Source organism: Anneissia japonica, unplaced genomic scaffold, assembly GCF_011630105.1.
Source record: "Anneissia japonica isolate Jap-2015-1 unplaced genomic scaffold, ASM1163010v1 scaffold8963_len174799_cov130, whole genome shotgun sequence".
In the NCBI taxonomy this organism is placed as follows: Eukaryota; Metazoa; Echinodermata; class Crinoidea; order Comatulida; family Comatulidae; genus Anneissia; species Anneissia japonica.
Window position 1 is genome coordinate 11,762 of NW_022734897.1, and position 14,631 is coordinate 26,392.

Below are 14,631 nucleotides of genomic sequence, written 5' to 3' on the forward strand. Positions count from 1 at the left end.
AAAAATAGGCCCACACCAAGCCAACACATGTGTCTGTCACAGTCTTTCCCGCCATCCAAAGGATGGCCGGAAAAATCTTATTTGGGAGGGAAACCCCCCTCTCAACCCCCTTCCCTCAGCTCGAGCCTACGAGCTCAAGTCCCCTCTGTTGGACAACTTAGCTCCCCCTCCCCAGAAAATATTCTAGAGCTGCCACTGTTTATACTATAGGCCCCTGGAGAGGTATTTTTTTTTTAGTTGAAAAGGGTACTGGAAAACAGTATTTAGGATAGGCCCTAGGGCCAACATTAATATAAAAAATTAAGAGTTGAAATTTCAGTGTGAAAGTACATTAGGCTAGCGTCGGGGGTTATCCCTGATGCCAAAAGGTTCCAACACTCCCGATTCAATCAATTCAAACATGCTATCTCCCGGTCTCCCGAATTTGTTCGAATTCTCCCAAATTTCAAAAACTAGGCCTAGGCCCCGCTAGCTGTATTTGTAATCATTTACGTACGGCCTGAAAACATGGGATTTGCACTGTAAAATAAAATAGATGAAATTACTAGGTCACATGAATGAAAAACCTATAAAAGCTATCTTACAGTATAAATTATGTTTATACACCTCGAAATACATTAACTCTATCAGATTATTTTGATGTTGAGGGCGCTTTTCACTAAATAATGTTAATGGGGGCGCCCTTCAACTACAAGTTTTCCCTTCTCCCGATTTTTTAGGTCTAGTGGTTGGAACGTCTGTGATGCTATCATTTCAGCACGTGTCATTGTGGAACGATGAGAATACAGGTTATTTCGTACCTTTATCTTTAGGTTACATGGTTTTCATATTTAATTTAAATTTGTACATTTTAATTGCAGGAATATATACTGTAGGAACAAGATACTCAGTTGATTTCACTAAGATGAAAGAAGTCAATGTAAACAATTTATGAATATTTTCATTTTATAATTATATATTTTACTTTTAATATTATCACATTGGTACCACTTGTGTATTTCATACAACCTATTAATACAATAATGATTTTAATTTATTTATTCATTTATATGCGTAAATTCCATTAAAATATGTTTAAATGCGCATTACAATATTTATATAATTAGATGAAAAATACAAGTTTACATATACAGCAGACATTTAAAAAACGATCATTTTGTTAGTTTATTAATTAAATTAATTTTGAAGAGATTCCATCATAAAATTATTTTTCATTGTAAAATGTTATATTATTAGTGATTTATTGGTTTTTAATACCACCATTGTAATACCACCATTGTAAAACACCAAATATCATATTTTCTCATTTTAAAAATATTCCTTTCATTCATTGACAACAATACCCTCTGTGACATATCGTTCAATCTCCTGGCCACCCTCTTCGTTCTTTTCTCCCACCCACCCGTCCTATGTCGATGACCCTTCGCCATAACCATGACTGCTTTTCTTCCTTTCTGTGGACACACTACTCAGTTCTTGCATTCAACTCTACCTCACTCAATTTTGCTTGCAACTTCTGTGGAGTAAAGTCCCTACCACGGGATGCATTGCTTGGTTAGGTTGGAGTATGCAGGTCATTAGGACCTTAGTAGAGTAATGTCTCTACCCCGGGATGCTTAGTTTCATTAGGTTGGGGAATATGGGTCATTAGGACCTTAGAGGAGTGACGTCCCTACCCCATAATGCATAGTTAATTATATGCTCTGTAGACAGCATTTTCAATTTGTCTCTTTTTGTCATGTCTATTTTGTTGTGCGGATATTGGCCCTTTGATGGCTTTTGTAGTATTAAAGAAATTGAATTGATAGAAATTAAACCCGACCTTATTCACCTTATTATTATTTTCAATCTTAAGAAATAAAGCTGCTGAAAATTGTCCTTTATGATAATGATATGAAATTATAATATAAAAATTCATTAATTTAGTAGTAGGCACTAATCAAATTAAACCAGGAACAAGCTCATAATGACTGCAATTAATCAGTACATTTTGTATCGCAATGCTAGGTTGGGCAGGTTCATCCGTTCAAGGCACAGCAAGTTACTGACTATGTTGAACCAACTCATTTCAATCATTTCACATTTTATTAGAGAACCAAAGAAAGACATTTCACAGCTATGGTAAGATTACACGGTTTACTGGTAGGTAGTGAGTTATAGAATTCATGAGAAGAAGGAATACGGGCTAAACTCATACCCACGGCTGACACGTACACGTAATTTTGGTTAGGTCATACCCATATTTGGCCTGCTCGTACCCAAGTTTAAACATTATGTAAAGAGTATTATCTATTTTGATAATCATTTTGAATTATATTTTTAAGACAAATTTACTAATTAGAGAATTTTGATACAACAGGTATGAAATTTATACCTAATAATTGTATCATAATTGTCGAGGCCTCAAACTATAAGTAGGGGCCGCTATTAGAGTAATAATGAGATGTGTCAGAGCTGTTGATAGTGCAGTCCACGCAAGTTAAAAAGTATTTCAAAAATTGACTTTGTTTTGGTAGGAAATGTATATTTCAAGGAGTATGTAACATTGGATTTTGTTTTATAATTACTCCAAAGTAGGTACAAATAGACTTGGGTATGACTTAGCCATTGTTGGGCTTGAGTTGACCTACATTTGGGTACAGGTTTGCCAAAGTCGGTATGAGTTGGCATGGGTACCGTGGTGTCATCTGCATATCAATGAATTGTATGCAAGCATTTCCCATTTGCACTCCTGAGTCAAAAAATATTGAAAAGGACTGAAGATTAGAGCCATCCTCATCTCGCACCAAATTCAACTGTAATCCATTTGGATATTTTGCCCTTTGACAAGTACTGCATACTTCGTCTGCACATACATGCATTGGCTTATTATGGTGTCAAAGGCTGTTTTATAGTCACCAAAGTGCCAATGTATACTGTAGGTAGTCGGCATTCTGTTGCCTTGTGATGAACACTGTGTCAGAGGTTCCTCGGGTGCTTCTGTATACTGTACAATATATGAATCTGCAAATAAAATGCTATCATTGTCATAAATTACTTAAATTACTTTAATAATATACAGGGAAAACTCTATTTGAGACAACTGTGGCTCGTCCCAGAGAAAAACGAAAGCAAGTGAGAAAGATGGACGCAAGCGATATGGATCTGAAGGACCTTGGGGGAAAGTATGGATTAAAAGACAGTTGATGTTCATCCAACAGAGGTTTGTATACACTTAACTTACACATTAGACAATGTGTTACACGGGAAGTGTGAGAGTTTAGCAAGCTGTATTAGTGTGCGTCCATACAATTATGCATCCTATGAAATATCTACATAGAGCTCTGTCCCCACTATCAATGTATAGTACAGTATAAGTGAAGAGGCTGACTATGTCGAATAAGTATAAACAATGATAATGCTTATTGTAGTTATTGATTTTATCATCTACTCATCCTTGTCAGCATCTTATCAATCATCATTATCGCCATCATCATCATCATCATCATCATCATCATCTTTATCAATTGTTTTTGCATGCAAGATTTCTATTTTCACAATCTTGTCATTCCACTGTATAGTAACAAATCGGCAGTATCTATTGTTACACCTGTCTTAAATGAATTATTAATTTTGATTCTGATTGGATGATCAATTTAATCTAATTTATACATACACTATTAAGCAATCAGAATTAGGAATGTGTTTAATACTGGTGTAAGAATAGCCAGTGGTGGATGAAGAATTTTTTAAACTGGTGCAGGCACAACATTTTTAGAATAGATAAGTGAGTAGCGCTTATTTCAATACATAACATAAATATACATTGAAATTTTAAAATTTAGTGGAAAACGGGGCCCCTTTCTAAAATGTGTATTAGTATATAATTTGAAACTAATGATGAATGTTTCTTAAATGCAGGAGGAGAAAGAAGATTTAGATGAAATTTTAGCAGAGAGAAGTAAAACAAAAAGACAAACAGAAAAAAAAAAGCAGGAGAGGAAAAATCTACATTACATCGTAAGTTGAATAAAAAGTGTAAACCGTGTTATAGAATAATACAAGAAATGACAGCAGCACTTTTAAGACTTACTTGTATAAAATTTACGAAGATTACAAATACAGATTAACTCTGCTGCTCGACTTAATATGTCCGATATTGGTAATCCCAAATTTGAACATATTAGTTCCACACTTAGGAAACTCCATTGGCTTCCAATCAACCAGCGAATTAAGTTCAAAGTGCTCCTTTATATATTTATCAGAGAACAGCTTCGCTCAGTTGTCTAAACTGGTGGTAGCCACCGTGTGTGTGCTGAACCGTGGAGACCTGTAGGTCCCCGGTTCAATTCTTATTGCTGCTTCTGTTCCAGCTGTAGGGGTGAAATACAATTTACGATAAGCACACCGTCAGTCAGATGGGACTTTACGCCGTTGGTCCAGTGTTCATTATAGCCTATGTGCACGTTAAATAACGCAGTACACTATTCGGAAATGAGTAGGGGATTGTCTCCCGGTGTACTGCCCAGTGGCCACCAGACAGTTACAGAATCCTCAATATGATGAAGGCGGCAACTTAACGGAAATATACCAAAGAAGTAGTTCATTTTGTCACTAGGAAATACAAGAATATATATTCAAGTTAATGAATTATGTAGAGGAAATATAAAAATCCTAAATAATTTAATCCTTCCTGTAGATAAAGTCTACTGTATATTTTATTCACTATTAAATATTAGGAAATAAATATATAGTTTTCTTAGCATTTTGGCATTTTCTCACCCTCTGCTGTTGCAATGTCTTTTCTAAACTTTGACCTTTTCATCTTAACCATCTCTTGACCATCTGCACTTCCTAACTCATCTTCATCTCTTGGTTTTTTTTCTCACTCTTCAACCCTTTTTCACTTGACCCCTCTTACCCTGTTTTTTCCTTTACTGATGATTGCCTGTTTCCCATCTAATTCTAAACTCGTTTTTTTTCTGTTGCCAGTTGTGGGAAGTGTATAACAAAAGGTGTTTTATCTGTCTGTCCATGATGCATTCTTCACTAATATTCGTGATAAGTTTATCAGCACAGTATGACCGATACATGAAAATTTGGAATACAGAAACTGGTAAGAACTGATTAGAAATCATCTTATAATGTCACTGAAAACCAAAGCATCCATGAAAATGTGAGCTATTGTGACAAAGTGAATCTTGTACAAAAATCAGGTTTTGTTCCTAGCTTGAGTACAACCAACTAAAATCATTTTCAAATTCAGAAATCTGAAAACATAATTTAAAGAAAATTTCCATTAGAGATAAACAATTGATAAATTTTGTGTTGGTTTTCCCAGCCCATGAAATTGGAAAAAATTGGAAAAAAAACAGCAAAAATTTGCCAACGTTAAATTCTCCGAGGTCGGCAGTCTCAGCAATTTTTTTAACTACCTAAGGCCTATCGTATAAACAATGATTTTTTCCGAATGCTCGAGTTTACGTTGTCATTTACAGATCGTAATTTTGTTAATTATCTCTATTAAATAAATGTATATATATGTATATTGTAGGTGAGAGAATGGTTGTACATAATTTATTTTAATAGTGCGCTATAACACCTATGTTTTACATAACAAAATCGCTAAATAAATGTCATTTTAGTGTTTATTTTAGCGTTATTTTTAGCATGAGAAATATTACTTTCATTAAAATACTATGTGATTGTTAGCAGGCAATCATTAGCTGGCAATGATCACAGATTGTTTGCTTCAGAGCTGCTCATGCATGCCCAGAACGATCTTTCTTCCACTACCCATGTACTTGACAGCATTGACAGTCGTTAAATATATTATAGGCCTAATCCTACTGTCGCATCATGATCATGATGCGACAGTAGGATTAGGCCTATAATATGTTTAACTAGGTTTGTTTTAGATAATAAACAACGTTTTAAATATACTGTACAATAAAAGGCAAATAGATTTAGAAGCGTTACGATCTATGTAGCCTACATGGCTTCAATTGGGCGATATTTTAGGTATACTAGGATGGCTAGCCTATGATACGAAACCACTAGGCAGGCAAGATTAAAAGGAAGAATGGACAACAGCGCCTCTTCTTTTTAATTAGATTACGGCACCTCTTCTTTTTAATTAGATTACGGCTGTTTGGTATAAGTTCTATAATAATGGGTCAGTTTTATAAATCAGTCATTGAAAGTGTCATAACTCAGTCATTTTTAGTTTGGTATGAATATGCTAATTACAGGTATGATGATAAAGAAATTTTAAATAGGATTGTCAAACGTGCTTCTCGAACAATCGGTATACAACAACCTTCATTATACATTCTGTATAATCAACGTATCATCAATAAAAATAAGGCAACGTCCATTATCAGTGAACCTTTTCATCCCGGTAATTGTCATTTTTGCCCCATGCCATCTGGTCAACGTTACAAAACCCCACACGCATCTCGTACAAGATCAAGAGCTTCATTCTTTCCGTCTGCCATCAAAGCTATGCGTGGTTGGTATCCAGAAATTAAATGTTTGTCTCACTGTATAGTAGTTATTCATGTTATTTAAATTATTTATATTGCGTTCATTGAGCCGATACTATTTCATTGTATGTTTACATGTACATTTGACAATAAATTTAATCTGTATCTGTATCTGCATTATACACACATCGTAAGTATGCCCATTAAATATAAATATTGTACAAATAATACTGTATTACAAGCAACTGGTACGTAAAATTTAGTTTTTTGCTAAGGCCTGTTTCAGTAAAAGTTTTAACTTTCCAAGCAGTTTTTGAAGCAAAGAAATCTAGGCCTAGGTTGGCAAGAAGTTGCTGTCCTGGGGCAATTCTAGCTCGGCAATGTTGTTGGTAATTGCCGAATGCCGACGTGAAATTCATGAGCTGGTTTTACTATCAATTCTGAGAAAGAACTTTACAAAATGCGCCTTAAAAACTCTTTTAACTAATGTACATCAACTCAGAACATTTGTCATCATCATGACAGGATTTACCGCATGATTAAAAATGTCATCGGGAAATATAAATATAAAATTTATCAGAAACATCGAAACCCATTTTTTGGCAAAATATCACTTCATACAGTATATATTTTCTTAAATATCTCAAATTTACCTGGCGTCATTTGGTCATGGCACCTTACAAATGTTTATATTTACTGTATTTTAAAATTTAAAACAACATTTACTGGTATTTTGCATAAATTAACTAATATTTTAATTACTTCAGGTGAATGTATTTCAAGATTTACAAACAATAGATGTTCTTGTGTGATGTCCAACCCAGAGTAAGACAAACAACATATCTTTGTAGCAGGCATGGCAGATAAGAAAATTGTACAGGTATGGGATTTATTGAATTTGTTGAAACTGACTATTTTTCCAAGACAGAAAAAAAATTTGTTGTCCTGTCTTAGAAAAATCAGTTCTACAATAAAATCAGTTTTTCAACAGGTGTCACCGACACCATCCACCCCCCCCCCCCATCAAACTGAAAATAATTGTAGAATATCATAGCTATGATTGAATGTACCTACTGTATAAATCTGTGGTGTACGAAAATCGAATCTTCCCAAAATTAGTATTGTTAAAATACAAGCTTGATCAAAAAAAATATTGGTAAAAAACAAAGGAATTTCTACTCCTTATTGAACAACGCACAGATTAAATCGACAGAAAATCAAAGCCGCGCATGATGGGGAACCCCCGAATTGGTTGGGTATTGACAAACTGCGAGGTATGCGATTCATGCAAGCCTACCCTCGTGACCACGTCAACTGTAATTCATGCGAGGTGGGATGAAGTATAGCTGCAGTATTGTACCAAAAGTGCGAGGCACCTTAAAACAAACTACAAATCCGTAAAAGTGACAATTACAATATTTTTATATAAATTATGATGTTCATATGACCTTCTCATTGAGTAATACTAAAATCAAACCATTTCCTTCAATCAAAAAGGGACTTAATTCAACCCAGCCTGATCATATCCCTGGCTGATCATGAGTCTAATACGAGTCGCGACAAGGCCTTGCCAACCTCAAAACCAACAGGAACAGGAGAGGGCGACCGATGAAGAGAGGCGGGTTGAATAGGCGAATCGTACCCACCTGCATGTTTAATCATGTTCGATAATAATTGATGTTATTGTTCATAGATTTATTATGATAGATTAATAGATAAATGATAAATGAATAGAATATTAAAATAGTATGGCATATTATGGTTATTGAAATTATTTGTGTATAAAGCCATTTCAATAACCATATATGTTGTATATAGCCCTAACAGCAGTGAATAGATTGATGCAACAGATACAACATATATCGAAAATAGTATGGGGTTATTTTATACTTTTAAGGATTACCTTAACTTATCAGTACAGACTCCATAGAAATGTGTCACACATACCTCTCCCATCATTTCACCACACCCTGAATGCATTGATTTGTTATAATTCGATTGGTAATCTTACCTTTGTTTATTATTTGGCATTACAGTCAGATAAATAAGTAAAATTTATATATAATACAATAATTATAATATAGTCTAATGTAGCAACATTGTCTAGCCAATGAGTTGTCAATCAACAACTCCCTACTCTAGTAGTTGTGTAACGAAAGTATTTTGTTTGTTATCTTTCTTTACCTTTTCATTACCTTTTCGTTTTCTTTTCTTTCTTTCCCTTTCGTTTTCTTTCTTTTTCTTTACCTTTTTCGGTACTTATATTTATATTGAGACTTGACTCAACAGGTTGGCAATCACAATCAACACAATCCGTAAATTTTCACATGGATGGAGATTGTGTAATATCATTGTATGGTGTCTAAGAGTATTGTGTATGTGATACCAAAAGAGCCGCCACCATGGCTTCGTGCTTGAGTGCAGGATGTATCACATTCCTCATTTCTATTTCTGTTCTTGCTATTTGAGAATTTGGTTAGTGTCTGGTTGCATGATTTGGCACAAATGTTGTACCAGGTCTTGTCAAAAATACCATAACTTGACTTGGCAAAGTGCGAGAGTGATGCACTTGGCTAGTAGTACAGTAGGCCCTTGTGTGTGTTGGTGTTGCTGATAATGATCGTGCATTCAAATCTTAGCTTCCGTCTTAATTTTTAAGCTGGAATTCCATTTTGCTCAAACATATATAGGCTATGCATTTACAGCCTTTCTCTCTCTTGCCTTTCGTACATTTATATGCCATCCCATACTGATTCAGAAAGATCGTCCTATGGTCCTATTTACAAACGACAACAGCAAAGATATTTCCCTCGCGATGTGTTTTCCAATTGGGAGTGTTTGGCTGTTTAAATTGCCTAGAACTATTGAAGCACATGACTGAATCCCCAGATTTCTGCATAATTACTAAAAAAAAGTGGGTTCTATTCTAATTTAATATAAAAATGAGACATTTTCATAAAATAATACCCATATAAATGAATGATCCGATAAATTTACGTAAGAATTGATAAAATGAATGTTTTCTTTGCAGCGGTTATTGATTGCGAGCCTTCGAACGTTAGTCCATTTAGGAATATTCATGTGTTAATACAATATGTATTTGAGTGATGCCACCACTTGTATTTAGGGACCCAGTTTACATTCTGTACTACAGCAATCAAACACCTGTGTGAAAATCATATCAGCAAGGTGCAAAAATACTGTTCTATATGTTTTAATAGATATTTTAAACCCAGAGCCCCCCTTTAAACACCCCATATATATAAGTCCCTTCCTGGCACCCCCTCTATTTTCTATATCTTTTAATAGATATTATAAACCCAAAGCCCCTCTTTTAATATCCCATATATGTAAGTCCCTTCTTAGCCCCCCTCCCCCCTCTATTTTTAATTTCTGGACCTGTCACTTATACCAATGTTGAGTAGTCATTTTGAAAACATAGAGCATCAGATTTTTGGCGTCTTAAAGTTGATTTACTGTCAAATTATTTCATATGGGTTGTGGTTAGTGTGTGAAATCTCAACTTAATTCCCAAAGAAAATAGAGAGAAATAAGTCTGTACATTCCCCAAAACTTTTTCTTTTCATTATTCACAGAACTGGAAATTTAAAGCGCTTCGAAACTTACTTACTAACTGTCTTGTGCTACAAATAATAATAATAATGATGACGACGACGACGACGAGCTTTAATGGTCAGAACAAGTAATTTAAATTGCAAATCATCTACATTGTACGATTGCTGTTTTACGCCATTGTTTGTTTACAGCATAATACATACTTGCCGCGGAGTAAAATGTTGTGAACTTTGAACTTATTTGGAAACACTTTAGGTTCAGTGGCACAAACCATCTGGTAGTGCATCAAAATTAATAAAAACAAGAACATAAAATACAATACCCAAATTCAAAATGAATTAATTTTACAGTATGAGTACAGTGAGCGAAATGATGGGAAACTCTGTGCTAGCTTGAATGGAGCAGTCCAACTGTCAATGAATTCCTCACCCATTGCACAAACACAAGACATCTATTAGCACACCTAATGAAAGTAAGGTTTTAATTGTCTGCCTTTTTTTAGTCATCCTAATAGTATCATGCTGTAACACATAAAATAGGTCCTTAATACACAACTATAAACATGTAAAGAAGACGTGGAAAAAAGTAACCACCACACCAGTGTAGTGGTGTGGTCTCACTCTTGAATACCTTTATAAATTAAATAAGTAAAGTAAAATAAAATATTATATAACAATAACAAATAAAATAAAAAGAAAATAATCAAATGATTAAGAACACTAAAAGATTACATAAAATCAAACTATTAAAATGACAAATTTAAAATTTATGTGTGGTATAAAAAACCTAAAACTACAGTGCAACTTCATGTTTGCAGTAAAAATATTTAATATCTATACCGTTTAATCTGTTTAAAAAGGTAAAGTGGATAGTATAAAATATCTAGTTGTCCTTGCATTTGTTAGATATTCATTTCAATGGCAATAAAATATGAATAATTTTTTATACCCACCATGAATAACAAAAACTCAGAATGGCCAAGCAGTTATGGCAGGGGCTTCGCAATGTACAGCCATAGTAATAGGAGTTTGATTTGAAAGGCACGCTCGTCTACTATGGATCTGAAGGTGCTAAGAATTATAAACCATTGGCCCAGTGTACATAATTGGCTCATGTGCACTATGAACCCAATACATTTTCAAGATGAGTAGGGAGTTCCTTAGTGTACTGGTTCATACAACCCCTGTTGTGGACAGACTAGAGTAGCAGGTACGTGAGGAGACCCCTAGGGGAGAAGAAAGTTAAGGTACAAGATAGTACAGGCCTCGAAGTGCTTTAAAACTGGTGTAAAGCGGTATTTATAGTCAACTAATATATTATTATTGTTATTGTATTGTTGTTATATTGTCATCAGAGACGGCGAGATGGAGTATATCAGGAAATCATTGAACGTAAATATGAAGATTCATTCAGATGGAGGTCAGAACAAGTAATTTAAATGCAGTGAACCAGTAATTTAAATTGCAATGCAATAAAATATTGTTTGTTATCATAATGTTAGGTTTGCCCCAATTCTTGTGATAGCAGGTTGTTTTTCTTGTGACTATAAAGACAACGCCTCTGTGCCTTTATTATAGACTGGGTTATTAAAGCAAAACTGGGCCCTGAAGGGGAGCATTCTGAACAGGATACAAAGTAAAAAGAATAACAATTTTATTCTTAAAGTTTGTGTAATAGTAGCTCAACACTTTACCATTCATGGTTTCAGAGCACATACAATGCATTGATAACTCATACCTTGAGAATTTTATTTTATAGGCCTATTATTATTATTATTATTATTATTATTATTATTATTATTATTATTATTAGTCATCCTAATAGTATCATGCTGTAACACACCTAAAATAGGTCCTTTACACAACTATAAACATGTAAAGAAGACGCGGAAAAAAGTAACCACCACCCCAGTGCAGGGGACGGCGGAATGTTTTTCAAAGTGGGACGGCCCCGCTTATAAGATGAATAGGAATATGAATCATGCAGATCTGGAATCAAATCGAGGCCCTGTAGGGCACACTCTGGTTTTACGTTAATTGCCGTTGTCAATGAAGTTTGTTTTACGAACCAGGCAAATTAAAGTAATTTACTTTCAATGAAAAAACGAAATGAACCAGTCGAATACGGCCAATGTCAATGATGGAAATGAAGACAATGATAAAGTCGAGATAATAATAATTTTAAGTTGATCTGATTTACGTGTTGTTTTATTTTATTAATTTACAGATTGTTGTGTTTTCCATTAATTAATGATCTGTAAGTCAAATTTTATCTAAAGTCGAACAATGCGTCAATGCCATTTTAGATTCGACTATGGAAAGTTCAACTCTAATAATTATGAATGTTGGATGGAGATGAAGATAAAGATGCAAAATTTCATCATGATCAATGTCTTTTCTCCAACTCTTTTTATCATATTTATCTGCAATAATTGTTAATTTTTTACACTTACATATATAGTCATGCATACGATTATCAAGAACACTCCTTCCTACATATCCCGATGGATTTTGATGTTGACTTCTACACACTGGACCGGACACACGAACAATATAACAGCTATTAGGCTCAAGTCAGGCCATTTGTTGTTGTCATGTGGAATGGACAGTAAATTAAAAGTAAGATTGTGTTCTGAAGTTTTTGAATAAATTCTTTGATCTGGTGTTTTATAATAATATTTATCTTGTCATTAGGAAATACAAGAATATAATATACATTATTCACATTAATGATTTATTTAATATAATATTCCTAAATAACGTATTTCCTATAGATGATGTTTATTACAAGTCAACTGTATATTTTATTCAATATTATAATGACATCAAATGGTTTATTTGTTGTTTCCAATCACTTATACTTCTTTGCCTGTTTCGCTTTTTTTAGCTTTCTCGCCCTCTGCTGTTTCACTGTCGACTTTTCCACTGAACTTTTGACATTTTGATCTTAAACACATATTTTGACCTATTTACACTTCTTAACCCATCTTTATATCTTGGTTTATTTCCTCCCTTTAAACCCTTTTTTGCTGAACCCCCACACTGTATAACCTTACCCTGTTTTCCCCCTATTGATGCCAGCCTGCTTTCTATTCGTTTCTGTTGCCAGTTGTGGGAAGTGTAACAAAGGGCATGTCACACGTATCTAGGTCACAAGCAGGCCGTGATGCATCCTTCAACATAGTGGTAATAAGTTTGTCTGTGCAGGCTACAACAGATAAATGGAAATTTGGGATACAGAAACTGATAAGAACCAATTACAAATCATTAGTCTTAATTGTTCATTTGCATAATTAATGCATGTCACTAATCAGGAAATTTACAATAAATAACATCATAATTCCCATAAAAGATTGTCTACTTGCAGGCATGCCAACCACTCCAATTTCGGCAGAATTATTCCGTTTATTTAAGCATAACTCCGCACCCTGATTTTGGGTTGAAAATCTCCACTTTTTACGCATTTTGGCCAGCTGAAATAAATCACACATTTCCTAATAAAAATGATAATTCTATGATTTAGATAAGAACAAGACCATTTATTTTCGTCCTGAAAACAGCCGCGCTCTGAACTGTATAGGAAATAGTAATTCACGCTCTACAGTCTAGTGATTTTGAAAAACACTCAATTTCATTGACCAATTCGCTGTGGCACATTTACACTCTGAACTGTATACGAAAAGTTAATTCACGCTCCACGATCTACTACTGATTTCGAAAAAAAAAACAAATTTCATTGGCCAAATTTATGTCAAAGTTGCACTGTACTTAGAACTGTATAGAGCTCCATGGTCTACTGATTTAGTAACAACAGTCGTCTAGTAAAGATCTCATCGAAATGGAGTTCGATGAGATCGTTACCGGTGCCTAGGCAGTACCAAAAAACGCGTAGTAATGTTCAATCCTCCAAAAAAGAAGCTAAAACACACGCAAAACATGCAAGTTAATAACAGAAAGTATCCTGTCAGTCTGAAATCAAAACTACTGTAGGTGAATGCTTATGGTACGCTTTTTGTGATCGGTGTGTGTTGATTTTCTGCCTAGGGCCTAGTCTTGCATGGCGGTATTGCTGGTGTGAGTCATTACAAATCATTAGTCTTAATTGGTCATTGGAAATTTTACCCGATTCCTCTTGATTCTGCTCACTATCCAAACAATACTGCATATATCAACTAATACTCGTAAACCGCACTCAATGCTCTATCTTCCTCATGCCAGATGCAATGTACTTCACAACTCCTTTTTTCACTGTACACCAATCACATGGAACAGTCTCCCTATTTCAATATGTCTGTCTCCTACAATCCAGTCTTTTAGAATATTGTTATTAAATACAACACCTTCATGACAGTCCAGCCCTACAAATCATGTTTTAATAACTAACTGAATTCACTTCAATGAAATATTTTGACCTTCATTCATTATTATTGTTATTATCTTTATTATTACTTCTTTTATTATTTATTTATGTTTATCTGTATTATTATTATTTTTATTATTATTATTATTATTATTATTATTATTATTATTATTATTATTTATATTATTCTTATTATTACTATTACTATTATTATTAATAATATTTTTACAAT

General features: G+C 34.1%; 1 long non-coding RNA gene across 2 annotated transcripts; it reads left to right on the forward strand.

The window, feature by feature from the left end:
* The first annotated feature begins 1,422 nt into the window (after positions 1–1,422).
* On the forward strand, positions 1,423–10,096 carry LOC117116515. Of its 2 annotated transcripts, XR_004446768.1 has the most exons (5): positions 1,423–2,121; positions 3,062–3,202; positions 3,901–3,999; positions 4,972–5,095; positions 10,061–10,096. It is a non-coding gene; the product is annotated as an uncharacterized LOC117116515 (long non-coding RNA). The 2 variants fall into 2 exon arrangements; XR_004446767.1 differs by lacking the exon at positions 10,061–10,096 and having other exon boundaries at positions 1,626–2,121; positions 4,972–5,317.
* The last annotated feature ends 4,535 nt before the right edge of the window (positions 10,097–14,631 follow it).